The sequence below is a fragment of the Varanus komodoensis genome, unplaced genomic scaffold (genome assembly GCF_004798865.1).
Source record: "Varanus komodoensis strain SLA01 unplaced genomic scaffold, ASM479886v1 scaffold1, whole genome shotgun sequence".
In the NCBI taxonomy this organism is placed as follows: Eukaryota; Metazoa; Chordata; class Lepidosauria; order Squamata; family Varanidae; genus Varanus; species Varanus komodoensis.
This window is the reverse complement of record NW_025335268.1, coordinates 57,193,593-57,209,348: the sequence shown is the minus strand read 5'-3', so window position 1 is coordinate 57,209,348 and position 15,756 is coordinate 57,193,593. Positions and strand designations below refer to the sequence as shown.

At 37.0% G+C, this 15,756-nt stretch overlaps 1 protein-coding gene across 2 annotated transcripts in view; it reads left to right on the top strand.

Annotated features, from left to right (window-relative positions):
- CDC40 (cell division cycle 40) overlaps nt 1-15,756 on the top strand; it is a 51,933-nt gene that overhangs the window by 386 nt on the left and 35,791 nt on the right. The window contains exon 1 of one of the 2 annotated variants that reach the window (XM_044426633.1): nt 1,536-1,938. The exons of the other annotated variant lie outside the window; for it this stretch is intronic. The gene's annotated coding sequence lies outside the window, so the exon portion shown is untranslated. Of the gene's footprint in view, nt 1-1,535; nt 1,939-15,756 lie in introns of those variants that run through there. 2 annotated transcript variants of the gene reach the window in all.

Sequence of the window (15,756 nt, the reverse complement as noted above, 5' to 3'; positions counted from 1 at the left end):
TTACGGGAAGGCATTCCGTGGAGAGCTCTATTGGCTGTTGGCTCCAATTTGGAAGGATTTTTGGAACTTTTATACCTGTGCCGTAGGCTAAAAACATCAGCCATTGAGGTTTCCTCCACCATGGTGCTGAAGCAGGTTGGCCTGTTGAAGGTGCTTGGGAACTGCTAGAGTGGGAGATAGGAAAGGTGGCAAGTTCAGTCAGCGATGGGGGTTGTGAAAGCTTAGAAATACTTGAGGTTTCTTTTGGCTGTAGAGGAATAATCAAGAAACCTCATTGACAGTATCAGTGGCAACTAACTGGAAAAAGTTTAGGTAATACTTTTGTGCTGGGGAGTGAGTTAAATTTCAGCACTTGGCTCTGAATAATTGTGACTTCCCCCTCTAAAAGTTGTTTGGGTATGGTGTAATGCTGGCCCAGGTCAGCTCAGCAACATTGGAGCAGACTTGGAAAGAACACTTTATTTGTCTTTTCTCTTGATTAGGTCAAAACCTAATAGTTGCTTTGCACAATTTTAAATATCTTATGCTGCTTTAACTCGGGGCCAAAGCTGAGTTTGATTCAGGGAGTTTAATTACTTCTGTATAGCATCCTTACCACCCAACTAGGATGCATTAGGGCTCTTTTTCCTAACTCTGTATTGCTAATTTGTGATTGTGGTGAGCAGCACAACTTTCCAGTCTGGCTTTTTGTGCAACATTAGCCTACCCTATCTTGATTCCTTCCAAATGAGTTGGACTGCAGCTCCAAAAATCTTCAGCTGGTTGCTCAACCTGTATGGAAGACACCAGGAAGGCTGCACTATAGCAAGACTTGGCATCTGTATGCTGATTCTACATGTGCCTGTGTAATTAAATCTGTAACTCGTGATTATTCTAATCATATTGTTTTTAGGAGTAAAATATCCCCATTAAAATGATAGTGTTTAATTTATGATTGGCTGATGACTGAGATTTAAGAAATATCAGTTCATCTCAATCTTTGTAAAGGAATAACTTAAGGAATTTTGAGGAGCTAAAACTAATTCTTTGTTTATTTTATTATTCAGTATTGTTTTCCTATAACAGCATGAAAAAATACTGAGAAGACGTGAATTAAATACTAGTGAAACTGTTGTTGAAGTGGTCAAGAGAAGGATGTGGAATAAGGTTAAGTACACTGGTATCTTCGCTCACGAACTTAATCTGTTCCACGACTCTGGTCGTGACCCAAGTCAAATTTCCCCATAAGGTTCAATGTAAGTAAGGTTAATCCATGTAAGTAAGGTAACCATTTTTTTAATCACAAAAATTTGAAACAATGTGACAAAGAACAACAAAGTAACAAAGAACAACAAAGATCACAGCCATCCCCCCCAGCACAATTGCAGCCATCTCCTCCCCCAAGAATGACCGCGATTGCTCCCGTCTTCCTTGCATGAGCGCAACTGCGATCATGGCCATCTCTCCTCCTGAGCACGATCATGGCCATCCCCCCCCCCAGGCGCAATCGTGACCGTCACCCAATGCGGAGTTCGCAACCTGAGGCAAATTTTTCCTGAAATTTCTGTTCGCACCCCAATTTGGTTGTGAGCTAAGGTGTTCGTGAGCCAAGATACCACTGTATGTTGCAAGGCCTGTGTCTGTTCTCCATCCTCGTGGCCTTTCCTTTTCCTATCCTTGTGAGAGACAGAGATACCTCATATTTTCCCCTCTTGTCTCCAGTAGAAACATTTTGCCTTACCTTTCTTTCATTGCAGCAATTCTCAAGCAGTTAATACTAGCATAGGTGTAGAAGCTAGAAAACCCATTATCTTCTTTGCTTTCTCAGCCACAGCTTCATCTTTCCTCTGAGGTTCAGCAATCATTGCTTTTGAGGAAAGTTGGCAATCTTCACAACAGATCCAGAGGATCAGTTGCCCAACTAACCCTTGTATATACTAGTATCTACTGGTATAAAAGGTACACATACTTGCCTCAGTATTTCTATGGCATAGCAGACTCCAAACATCTGTGCATAGGCAATTACTGAATTACTAATTACTAAAGGGGGTGTTTTGGGCTATGTGTGCAGAGAGCTTCTTGTATTCTCCTTCCTCTTGGTTAACTCTTTCCCTTATCTTAATTTTACTGCTCCAGCTCCCCTTCCTTCCTTCCTTCCTTCCTTCCTTCCTTCCTTCCTTCCTTCCTTCCTAATGCTATAATATTACTTTGGTGTTACTTTTTCTACCAATGTTCAGCCATCTGATAGTCAACATTCTTTCACAGTTATAACAGTTTGTTTATTTATTATTTATTAAAACATTTCTATGCCTAAAAGTGTTCTAAAAGTGCTTTGCAGATTATTGCCAAAATGCAAGGTAAAGTCAAAAATTGCACATAGGAATTCACTCCTGTAATAGCTAAGAATTAATTCATATGATAGGACATGAATGTGTCTGGCTTCCATCCTGAGTCCCCACATCTATTTATCTTTTGTCTCTGTACTCTGCTTAACTAACATAACAAGCTTGTGGAAGTGACTGCCAGGTGGCTTAGTGTGCCATGTGAACTTGCCTAAAGTGTGTGCCTGGGACTCTGAATGGACATTAAAAGCTGTGTGTGGGTCTGGTGGAGGAGGGGAGATCCTAGGTTCTGTCCACCACCACCATATGACCCTTGATCCACCATCTACTGACACATTAAGTCCTCAGGGACAAAAAGGTTGCCTACCCATCACATAGCCACTGTTCTGGCTTGGTTTAGGCATCTGTATGCAAAGGTAAATTAGAATTCTAAATATTTGAATGCTAAGGTCCATGAGTGTCCTATAAGAGAATGAATTCCCTGATCTCTAGCAGCTGACTCTGTAATTTTTTAAATATCATTGATGCAAAAATCTCAGAGCCTTTTGTCTGAAATTGGTATGAAACTTAAGTACAAACAGCCTTTTTGCTTAGATAGCTATACATTTGAATCCAGTAGTCTCCATGGAGAAGTTAGAATCTACAGAGTTGGACAGAAGCATTTGTTAACATCTGCGAATCATATTGGTAATTAATAGAAATGTGTCATACAGTATACAACAGGAATGTATTATATTAATGTCCAACATAGGTTCTTATTATTTAAAAGTTACACTTCGAGAAAAATGGCAAAGGCTTGAATAAGCAGAAGTGAAGTGCTTGTATAATGTGAGATTGCAAAGATTTTCCCTTGGGGGAGAAAAATATTTTCTTGGAATTCAGTGAATGGGTAAAAGCCAATGTAACTTCGACATGGAGCAACCCATTGAAATGAATGGGATTTAAGTTAATAATGAATTACATAAAATCTGTGCTGAATTACTCCTCAGCTAAATTTAGTATTTGTGTGTTATCATCTGGAAGGCCATGTCCCGTTTAAGTTTCTCTTAGGACTCTGGCCTACTTCATGGTATCACTGCCGGTGGTTGGAGTCCCCAGTTAAGCCTCTCATATCATCACATAGTTTAATTATAGACAAACTGTCTTTCTATCCATTCATATGTTTTAATTGATACATATAGTTTGGATGTTTTTATCCTTCTGTTTTTGTTTTGATGTTTGTTGTTTAATTTTAATAATTTTGAAGTTTATGGTTAAAAGGTGGCATGTATTAATATGCTATATTCTTAAATGAATGCTTTTTATTGTGATTAAATGTATGCTTATACTGTAAGATGTTCTGTTTTAAAAGTCACATTAATAAGAAAGTTAATATAGGCATACATTTTTAGGAAACAGGAAGCCCTCAGATTTACATTTGTCTTAAAAATACATGAGAATACAGTGGCAAACATTTAATTTGCAATGATTATTTTATGTTAAGGGAGATTGATTATGAGCAGTGAACCAGTTCTTTAGGTTGCATGATCCTAATTAAGTAATGCAGGTTTTTCTTAACCTTTATTAATGTACTTTATCATTATAATATATTGAGGAGAATACTTTTCATTTTAAGATTGATTAGAGTCATAAACGTGGCTAATGGAAAGTGGTGTAGAATAAATTTGTTCAATTGTACACTACTGAAGGAAATACCGTTTGGTCGTTATGTCTCTCAAGATTATGTCTTTTACTTGGTTGGCTTGTGTATTTGCTTTTAATATAGTTTAAAAGTATATAAAGTTCTTTGCAACTTTCAGTTTGTAGAAACATTATCTGGGATTGTTTGGAAAAGTAGACTGAGGCTGCACTCCTATACACATTTATCTGTAATTAATTATTGAACTCAGTGGAGCTTGCTTATGAATAAGTGTATGTAGGATTGCAGTGTAATGACTAACATTGTTAGTTATGCATGAGGACACTACTAAATCTATGAGGGGTTTTCAAAAAGTTTCCTCACTTTTATATTTTCATTGGAAACTGTGAAGACGGGAGGAATACAATTGGTCGTGTCTGAAAGTGTTATGTGACTAGTCTGTCTGACAAGTCGGCTGCCCTTGCAGTTTAGTATAAGAGTTGTCACGGTGTGGTGAAGATGGCTGCAACACTTATAAATTGCACCAAAAAAAGTGCAGAAACTTTTTGAAGACCCCTTGTGTAACCATTCCTGTATTACTTTTCTGAAGTGTGGTATGCATGCAACATTGCCCAACAGGCATACCATACTTCAGCTAATTGTGGGTAACCCATGGCTTACATTCCCCCTTCCTTCTTACATATTTAAGATTTGTAATCCTGGGAGTAAGCCCATTGAACTCAGAGCGTTACTTCTGAGACATAAAGGATTGCACTGTAATTGTGGGTGTTATATCTACACACCAGGATGTTTACCCAGTATTGTTAGTCCAAGATACATCTTGGAAACCTATAATTATCTGATCTTAAATTACCTAATCATAGTTTCAAACAATGTTGTGCAAAACTGCCTGTGAGAACGACTGGAAGGGTATGGAATTCTATGCAGTGATCTTCTAAAGCATGTTTGATGAATTGGGCAATGCTATATCTACAGCAGGAATACGTGAACACAACAGCAACTTAAGAGATGCAGATAAGAGTTCTTAGGAGATTTAGCTAATTCATATCTTTTCATTATTAAGCCATGTTGGATAGTCTCATCTTACAATTTGTTTGTAATTTAATTAGTGTTCTCAAGAGAAAAAGGATTAAGTTTCATTATTGTCATGTTATTATAATGTTTATATTTCATGTGTATACATTATTATTGTTATTACTATAGTATTGTCTCACTAAATAGATTATATGTTTTGATAGTGCTTGTGAAGAACTGTCAGTGATTGAAGTGTGTTTGGCTTAATAAAATATTTCCAGTGTACCTTCATTTTTCTGTGAATATAAGGTGAATTAGGGGTTTGACAAAAGGTTGTAGTGCTATAGAAATTCACTTTGAGATCCCTATATAACCATAGTGACACAATGCTCAGATGTTTCTTTTTTATTACTTGACTTCAGAAATTGATGTATTTTGTGTCCTGTCTTTTTAATTGCTACCAATTAGAACATTTTATCAGTTCTTATATTATTTTATTAGACTATAAAATGAATGGTATCAATGGTCTATTCATTATTATACCAGTGAGGACCAATTACATTTATTTGAAAGAATAAGGGAAAGCTTAGGTTTGCTAATAAAATGACAACTCATTATTTAATGGATGGGAAACAGTTTATAATTCATTTACCAAGGAATATCCAGACAGAAGTTAATTTGTTAGTTAGGGTTGCTGTCCAATATAATATTTTATGTATGAGAGATGGAGTAACTAGTGAAGCTTTGCTTTTCTTACTCATTATTGACTGTTATATTTTAAATTTCATATAATAGTAACTAACTTTCAAGACTAGTAGATGTGCCAAAAATTTCAACATTGTACTATATCATAGCTATTGTATAAAGACTAACACTATATTCATTAATGGGAACATTTTCCAGATTGTATTGCCATTGTTAAACCTCAGTATAATAATCTGGTAACTTTAATATAAAAATGTATACCTTGTTATAATTAAGATATTGAACTTATTTATATGCAAATGCATAAAAACCAGAAGGACATGATATGCATCATCTGGGCAGATAACAGAAATTAAACCAAATAAAAATACAGCAAGGTTGCAAAAACAATATTATAATAAAATAGAGCAAATAAAAATCATAGGATAATACCCATCCCAATAAAATGCCTGCCTAAAAAGGAAAGATGGCTAAAGAGAGTGCCAACCTAGTTTCCTGGGGCAAAGAATTCTGCAAATTAGGTGTGGCCACAAAGAACACCATTTCTACTGCCGCAGTACCCACACCTCCATCATATTTGGACATACAGAAGGGCTTTTCTGTTAGATTTTAGAATGTGAGCAAGCTGCTTATCCCAATATGTATCAGTTTATTGAAGCTTTAGTAAACTGGCCAATAATTATGGAGAGTCACCATATGGAGCCATTAAGTAGAGTTGCTGGTAGTTTTAACCACAAGCTAGGTGGTGGCATTCTGCACCTACTTGACTTTATTAGGATGTTTCTATTGATTAACCATGCCTTTCATAGAACCTGTAATGTGCTGATGCACCAGATTATGTCTGTCTTCCTCAGTCTGGTGCTGGCCTCATGTTTTAGCCATCAGGTCCCATCAGTCCCAGCCAGTAAGGCCAGTGATCAAGAATCCTTGGAGTTATATCCAAAACACCTTAATGGTTCCAGATAGTTTAGGAAATACCAACTGTTGCTAAGTGCAGCAACTGAAAACATGATGATGATTTATTGCATCTTGCCTTCCTCCCTAATTGTGAACAAAGGCAGACTTATCATTATTAAGTGATACTATTTTCACAGTATCATAAAAAACAATCAAAATAAAATTCCATTACATAAATTTCACATTTCAGTTCAGCCAGTATTTGCAATTATAAGTGACAAAAATTGTTTTGAACTGAAAGATTAGTCAATGAATAGGATGTGGAGTCAATGACTGGAGCTATGGTGACTTAGCTTTTGTTATGTTCATGAGTTTGGTGACTGGGTTATTTTTGTTTGATACTTAGTTTATGTAGGAGTTGTTATCATTTACTGTTATAATAATATAAGTTATCACTTGTCAAAATGAGGGCACATAAATATGATAAAACGACATCTAGGATTTTTAATCAAACCTATGTCAGGTTGAATAAACACTATATTAGTTATTTTTGCTGTTGACGTAGCAATGATAATAATAGCGTTCAGACAGTAGCAGTTAATATGTTTCTACTGACATGTTAGTGAAGGATTTAGGGATTTAGTGAGGGATTTAAGTAGTCAGTGATTACTTTTGATGATGCAGTACTTTTAATTGCCAACTAAAAGCAATTTACTATGCCAACTAAAAGCAATTTACTATGGGGAGAAGGGTATTTCATTGCCTAGTAGCAGAAATCAAGCATCCTACTAATTACAATTGCTGGATCACCTTTAAAGGCAGCCCCACATGGGGGTCTTATCCATATAGTTGCTTTTTCTTGACTAAAACGTGAACAATGCCTTCAAGATTAGGAGGTGTAGTTATCTTTAAGACTTGTACATAATTTTAAAAGGACAAATAAAGTAGACAATGCTTCATTTATTTGCTTTTATCATGCTAATGTTTAATTAAACAGCTACAATATATTCTTGGTGTTGCATGAATGCTGGATTATTTTATCAGTCGGTTTGGGCTGGTTTGTTTTTAAAAGGGGGTGTTTTGTGAGTGTTACACAAAAATGTGACAATACAGTAAATGTGATAAAAAGCCTTATGGCGAAATGGTTAGAATGTTGGATTGAGATTGAGGAGATCTGGGTTCCAGTTCCCACTCAGCCATAAAGCTCACTGTATGACTTTGGGCCAGTCATTGACTCCTGCCATAACCTACCTTGCAGGTTGTAATAAAATGAACGGGAGGGAGAGGGAGATAAACTAACTTGCCTTCCATACAGGAAGAAAGGTGGCATATAAATATAATAAATAAAAACTGTGTAATGCAAAGATGGTGAAAATGTAAACAGCAAAGAATTCAGGCATATGTAAAGCTACTTTTATATGAGAAATCCTAGATGGTGTTATCCCAGTTACATGCTAATTATAGAGTGTTATTTAATGGATCAAGCTTTTAAACAAAATATTGTCAGACATTCAAGTTGTTGCTAATTTTCTTGGGGTTTTTTTTTCCAAAGTGCATTGCCATATGTCCACCAAACCATTTGAAATGCTCGACTGTATGGTTCCATATATGCTGATGTGACTGTATTTTGGTATTGCACTCTTTCCAGTGCAGTATCAGGGGGATTGAAAGAAAGGAATACTGAATATATTTTTACAAGAAAATCCAGATATATTTGTTGAAGCAAGATGATTAGGAAGCCAGTTACAAAACAATGATTTGTTTGATGGAAAAGATGAATATAAGAACCTGCTAAATGAACGTTGAATTACAGGCATACCTTATTTTATTGTGCTTCACAGATATTGCGTTGTTACAGATTGGCATTTTGTGGAGGCCCTGTGTCAAGCAAGTCTGTTGGAGCCATTTTCCAACAACATTTGCTTACTTAGTGTCACATTTTGGTAAATTTTGCAATATTTCAAACTGTTTCATAATTAATACATTTGTTATGATTTGCAATCAGTGATTTTTGATGTTGCTATTGTAATTGTTTTGAGGTGCCACAAACAATGCCATATAAACTGTCAACATTGAGGCAAGACCCTCCACCAGCAAAAAAATTGCGATTTGCTGAAGGATGATAGTTAGTGGGTTGTTGTTGTTGTTGTTGTTGTTTTGTTTTTTTGGTTTAGTAATGAAGTATTTTTTTAATTAAGGGATGTACATTTTTTTTTTGGAAATAATGCTATTGCTCACAATAGACTACAGCATAGTTTAAACATAATTTTTGCACTGGGAAACCAAAACAATTTGTGTGACTTGGTTCATTGCAGTATTAGCTTTATTATGGTGGTCTGGAAGTGAACCCCTAATATCTCTGAGCTATGTCTGTACTCTCTGCTTCAATTCAAAGGTCTCTGCATTTTGGAGAAAGAATGGTGAACCCATGATTTAGAAATGATTCAGAAACTAAGTGAACAGAATAGCTTTAATGACCCTCATTTATCACCTTCCTCTTTCCTGTATTTTATTCATCTAATGTCTGTCCTCTGTTGTGTGCTATTAGATGAATAAAATACAGGAAAGAGGAAGGTAATAAAATAATGGATTTATGATATTAAATAATAAAGTTTTATATATTCACCTATTAGTAAATCTGAAGATGCAGCTGTGTACGTAGCAAGCACCCATTACAGACAGCTAGAATTGTTGCATAATATTATTGTTTCCTTAATACTGTAAACTGTCCTCACAATTCTGCAAGAAGTAATTCATTTCATTTTATAGAATTGTTCATCCATCAAAATAAATGTCCATTTATTTTAAGGAGGTATTCCAAAATTCATTAAGAGCATTGAAACATGTAGTATGGGCTGGGGGAATTACCAATTTAATGTGAAGAGGAGCATATGTCAGATAACTGTGCTGCTCTTTGGTACAATTTTATATGGCCTGTTGAATAGATAAATTTCTGTTAGTATAACTCCTTTCAGTTAAAGAGCAGGGGAAGTGAAGTGAAGGTCTGTGAATATACCAGTAGCTGTGGTCATTCTAGGTGAATGAATGGAGAAGGTCCTGCTGTGAAAAGAATGAGGCCAGACAGTGAGTCTACAACACCATTGAAGCACAAACCATTGAATGTTTTGTGTACATCATTTTTAATAGGCAGAGCTAGTGAGACACACTTATTGTTTTGGTTTGCATGTCCCAGATTAGATGGTGTATTATGCAAAGTAGCTCACTGAATTGCTGATGTCTCCTATCCCTTGTAATCCTTTTATTAAAGGATCAAGGCAGGGCACACATTTGAACTCTACTTTTTAAAGCACCAGTAGTAAATTGAAGAATAAGGGCAGCTTTCCTTACTCTACTTAATAGGGTATTTTAAATGTTCTTCTAAACAGAGGCTGTCAGTTCCCTTGCCCTTCTCAGCTGTAGAGAAGGCATATATTTAAACCTTTGTAAGGTTCAGTTTATAAGTATTGTTTAAATCAGATTGTTGTTAAATTAGTAAAATGGGTCATTTAAACACTACCTTTTTTCAACTACAGTTTTCAATAAATATAGAATGTGGTATTCTCTGTGTTTAAAACGTAACAGTTGACTCCTGTGGTTAGGAGACATGTACTGTATGAAAGATACTGACCTACATTTAGAACTACAGAGTCTATGTCTCCACATAGAAGTGAACATAGCATTTAAACATGATTTGTTTTCTTTAATAGTGTTTCTTTTTATTCTCAATACTTGTGTTGTGGACAATAATGCTTTGACTGAAGTAGGCCTCATTACTTCAGTTGGAAGCCAGCAAACCTGTAGCAACCAAATAATTGTTATGGCTATCTCTTCACTTTCTGCTTGCGTGGGGCAAGCAGAACTTTCTGGGGTTGGTAGGGCCATTCAAAATAGAATTCAGCTAAATCATGATCTCTTTGTACTGCTTGTTGTGAGCTAGGTTTCTTCCCTTTGTACATTCAAAGCTACAGACCTTTTTTTTTGCAAAACATTCTTTATTGAACAAAGTATTTTTCTGAAGGACAAATACCCAGAATGAATCTCTGAGCGTGCATAGAGTGGTTCTTTGAACCCAATCTAGCATTTACTTCTAGGAACTCGCCTTATGAGTATGTTTGGGCCCCATCCTTTCCGGAAGAAACGTCCTTTTGGAAGCAAACATTCCTTCTCTCTGCATGTCAGTCCTCTAATTGGGACACCCTCCTCCGCTGATGTCAAGAGGTTCTACCTGCCTTGTCTGCTTCTAAGAAACTCCTGTTCCGAGGCCTCTCCTGTCTGAGCACTTGGAGACTCTGGCTTTGAGATAAGCACCACCACTTTTCTCATCTCAACATCTGGAATTAATTCCCATTTCAAGGCCTCCCCCTGCTCCTCCTCTTCCAAATCCCCATCAGCAGGCCTTGAGAATGCACACCAAGAGCAACTTTCTCATACCCAGCACAATTTTTTAACCAGAAAAAAGCTGTTAATTATGATTAAGAATCATATCTACAGTGGTCCTCCACTTAAAATTGGAACTACATTAAGTATTTAATTGAATTAGTCAAGAACACTACAGTTCTAAAAGTGTGCTTCTCACTCATGTGTACCAGGCATGATAGCTCTTTCCATTAGTACTCAAGATCTGATATATTATTCTCAATATGGAATGTGTTTGCTCCTTTATCAGAATTGTATATTCATTTCTGGGTGTCACAGGTCAAAAAGAATGTTGACAGCTCAAAGTAAAGGAAACGTACAGAGACAATGTGGGTTCTATGACAAAAGAGAAAAGTATTGCTAAAACTAGAGTAAAAGTCTAATATTGAGAGTTCCTTTAGGTTTGCTTAACAGCTTATGTGTGCAGTACATATTGCCATGCTTTGTATTTTTAACACAGCTTTTGAAATTCATATGAATTGCAAAAGCAGTTTGCAATGCAGCATGCCAAAGCAGAAGTGCAAGGAAATTTACTCCAAGGTGATGTTCAGCATGTGAAAGTAGTCATACAATTTTCTGGAGTAAAAAAAGAGCACACAGTTTTTCCACTGTGTCCAAAGACTTCTAAGACTTCTGCCTCTCTAGGATAGCTCCCTATATCACAGGGCGGTCTTCTGGGATTTCCAAAATTAAATAGTAGTATGTCTGTGAATGTTGGCTATTGAAAGAACTGAAGTCAGCATCCCACTGGGAGAGTTAAGACATTGGACTTCTCTAACACACTTCTTTAAATCCAAGCATTAATATAATTCTCAATGACTTTCCCTTTGTTTCCCCCAGAATGCATCCCCCTTGTTCTGGAGAGTCTCCCAGCTGCCTCTAATGGATTTGGGTGGTGCAGAGGGAGCAACATATTAGAGGGGGGATTTATTTTGTCTGTGGTTATTTGTTCTGCTGGATACAACCTGGAGTTGCTTCTCTATACTGTCAGTTTTCAAAAGAATCTCTTAAGAAGAACTGTTTATTATCTGGTCTGTTAAGAACCAGATTCAATCATAGAACACAGTATTACATAGAAACATAGGAAAAAAGTGAGTCAGAAGGGGCTTCCCAATTGACCCCCTGGCTCCATTCAGCTCCATTCATGTAATCCCCAACTTGTGGTTGTCCAATTTTTCCTTGACCATCCTCACTGATGGGGCCTCGACCACTTCCCTTGAAAGCTCATCCCATATCCTAGGAGTCCTAACTGTCAAGAAGTACTTCCTGACATCAAACCTGAAGCCTGGTTCCTTGAGCTTTGCCCCATTGAAACGTGTCCTTCCCACCACTGCAGGGAAGAACAGGTCATGGCCCTCCTCCATAAGACATTCCTTCACATACCTATAAGTCATTAAAAGATTCCCTTGAAGTCTCCTTTTTTCCAGTATGAAAATATCAGTTACCTCAATCTTTCCTCATATGTTATCCCTCCCAACCCAGCTACCATTCTTGTGACCCTGTGCTGACCTGATTCTAATCTAGGTATGTCTCTCCTATAATGTGAAGCCCAGAACTGGACACAGTACTCCAGTTATGGGCACATCAGAGTCATGTAGAATGATATCAACACCTGCCTAGATCTGGAAGCCACACTTCTGGCTATACATGCAAGGGTGGCATTTACCTTCTTAACGGCTGCTTCACACTGCTGGCTCATGTTCAGCCTGCTGTCGACAAGTACCCCAGGATCCCTTTCACAAGTGCTGTTCTCCAGCCACTTGTCCCCCATCCTGTACCTGTGACACCTATTCATGTACCTGTGTCCCAAGTGCAAGACCTTGCACTTATCTACTTGAATGCCATCTTGTAATCCTCTGTCCACTTCCACAGCCTGTGCAAATCCATCTGGATTACCTATTGTGACTACTGCCCCCCACTTTGGTATCATCTGTGAATTTAGTCAGCTGACAGATTACCCCTTCCTCTCCCTCCAATTACCATACAGAGGCAGCCCATCACACCATAGTTCTAGGACGTCAATCCTTAGGACAGAGACAGGGAACCTGTGGTCCACCAATTGTTCTTGGACTACAGCTTTTATCAGCTGCAGCCAGTATGGGTTGTGGTCAGGGAAACTGTAGTTCAATAACATTTGAAGGGTTCCCCATTCCTTGCCTTAGGTCAATGAGTTGGCGTAACTGAGTATTTCCCAACTTGTAACCAGCACATGTTCTGACGTACAGCTCCCAGTAGCTGGCCATGCTGGCTGAGACTGATGGAAGCTTAAATGCTAAATATGTGGAGGGCACCAGGCTGAAATAGTTGACCACTACTTCCCATTTTCTTCTGATTTTACAGGTTGAACTGAGTGGCTGAAATAAACTACAATAGTTTGTTCAAATGGGACTAATGGGTAAATTGCCACTAATACTATAATAGTTTATTCACATGGAAGTAATTGGTTTTTCATGTATGGCAATTTCCCACTATAATAGTTTATTCACATGGAAGTAATTGGTTTTTCATGTATGGCAATTTTCCACTGTCATTCTATCAGCTGGCCATATTCCACTGAAGTAGGCAAAAAAAAATTCCATGAACATTATAAGAATCTTGTAGATTAAAAGGGGGCATCATTTGATAAAGAAAGATGAACTAGCCAGTCTAGAATAAAATATGGAGCAAAAATAGGTATCCTCCACAAAAGGTATTGTGGAAGATAGCTAGTGCAGACAGGATCTGTTAATGTGATAACACCTTTGTCAGTACAGTATTCTGTAATTTACTGCTTCTCATTGCATTTTGGCAGGTCACTATTTTCAGTATTAGATGCTAGGATATGTAGGAAAAGTGGGAAGGAGAATGTTTTAAAACAAAAACTGTAAATAAAATATTAATAACAGTAATTTATATTTAGATCTGAACTTAGTCATTCTTTGAGAGAATCTCTGAAATCAAGAGACTTGTTGGTTCCATTTATTTCAATGTGTGACTAAGTAGGTGACTAAATTTCATTCTTCTATTATTTATGTGAGATGCAATTCTCCAGATGGATGTCTAGCATCCCTGAAAAGGTGTATCTTGATTATTGCTACATATTCAGATAGTCTGGCAGCTAATTTCCCTCTCTTTTCTCAAAGCTTTACTAGTATGGATAAATACGAGTATACTAACCATGTACATATAGTGATAAATGTTGTCTCATAATTTTACACTGTTTCTTTGTTATATCACCTTACATGAATAGACTGCAAGTTGTTGAAACATTAAATTTTATGTAATGGGCAGTCCTTTTTCAGACCTATGTAATGAGGCATTAGGCCTCCTTTGGTACTTTTTATGTGTGGTCAATGCAGATTTCTCTGAAGCAGATCTAGGTACTCAGTAATGTATATCTCCATAACTCAGTGCAGGCAACATTATGAATAAGTGAACATTTTGACAGTTAAGGCATATAGGATGACTGTACTCATAAAGCACCATTTTCCAAAATTTGTCACTACCTTTCTTTTTGTTCCCTGATAACGAAAAGCCTATTTTTGGAACAGTATGCCAAAATGTGAATACCAGAGTTACAGGTTATGAACAACCCATATTTACAAATGAATAAACCCACAAGTGTCACCTTGTCTTCTAGTGACTTGGGGGAACCAGGTGGCAATGAAAGGAGGAAGGGGGGGAAACCAAAGGAGGAGAGATGAAGCACTGCTGACAAACAGCAAAGTCAGAACTAGAAAGTGACTCCAGTGGTAAGCCACCCCCCCCCTCCACCAGCACAATCAAACCCTGACGCTCCAGGATCAGGTCCATCTCCATCATCATCCAATTAATGTTAAGCTTAATGTTAGCTCAAGAAGTGTTAACCTTTAATGATCTCTTGACTATTTTTTCTATCTAAATAGTTTGTAAGAATAATGAACTACTACAGTATTATTCTCATTATTAAAATGCTATATTGTGTTTAAGATATTTCAGTGTCTATGGACATGTTTCTTACGTGTTTTATATGCTTTTTATATACATGATCCGACTTGCATATAAATTTGACAAGGACATTTTCAGCAACAAAACCTGTCTGTAACCTAGAAACTACCTGTACTAAATAATAATTGAGACTACCTTGTCCAAAAGATCTCCAGAAAAGCCATAGAACTATTGGCTACTGAATTCAGCATCTAGACAAATTAAATTTGCATTATATTTCATTTCTGTACAACCACATAGCCAAAGCTCTCAGTGTGGTTTTCAACCATGCATTAAAAACAAAACTATACAATACAATATAAATTTCACAAAATCAAAGCAGCATTAAAACAAACTGAAAAGAGCTAAAGATACAGTTTAAATGACCTTGGAAAAAAGAACTTGGTTAGGTAATCCTCTGAAGCCCCTGGGTAGCTACAGTATATCACAGAATGTCTATACCCTTCACATTTTGTAAATATTTTATTATATCTTTTCATGTGACAACACTGAAGAAATGACACTTTGCTACAGTGTAAAATAGTGAGTATACAGCTTGTATAACAGTGTAAATTTGCTGTCCCCTCAAAATAACTCAACAAACAGCCATTAATGTCTAAACTGCTGGCAACAAAAGTGAGTACACCCCTAAGTGAAACTGTCCAAATTGGGCATTATTAGCCATTTTCCCTCCCCGGTGTCATGTGACTCATTAGTGTTACAAGGTCTCAGGTGTGAATGGGGAGCAGGTGTGTTAAATTTGGTGTTATCTCTCTCATTCTCTCATACTGGTCACTGGAAGTTCAACATGGCACCTCA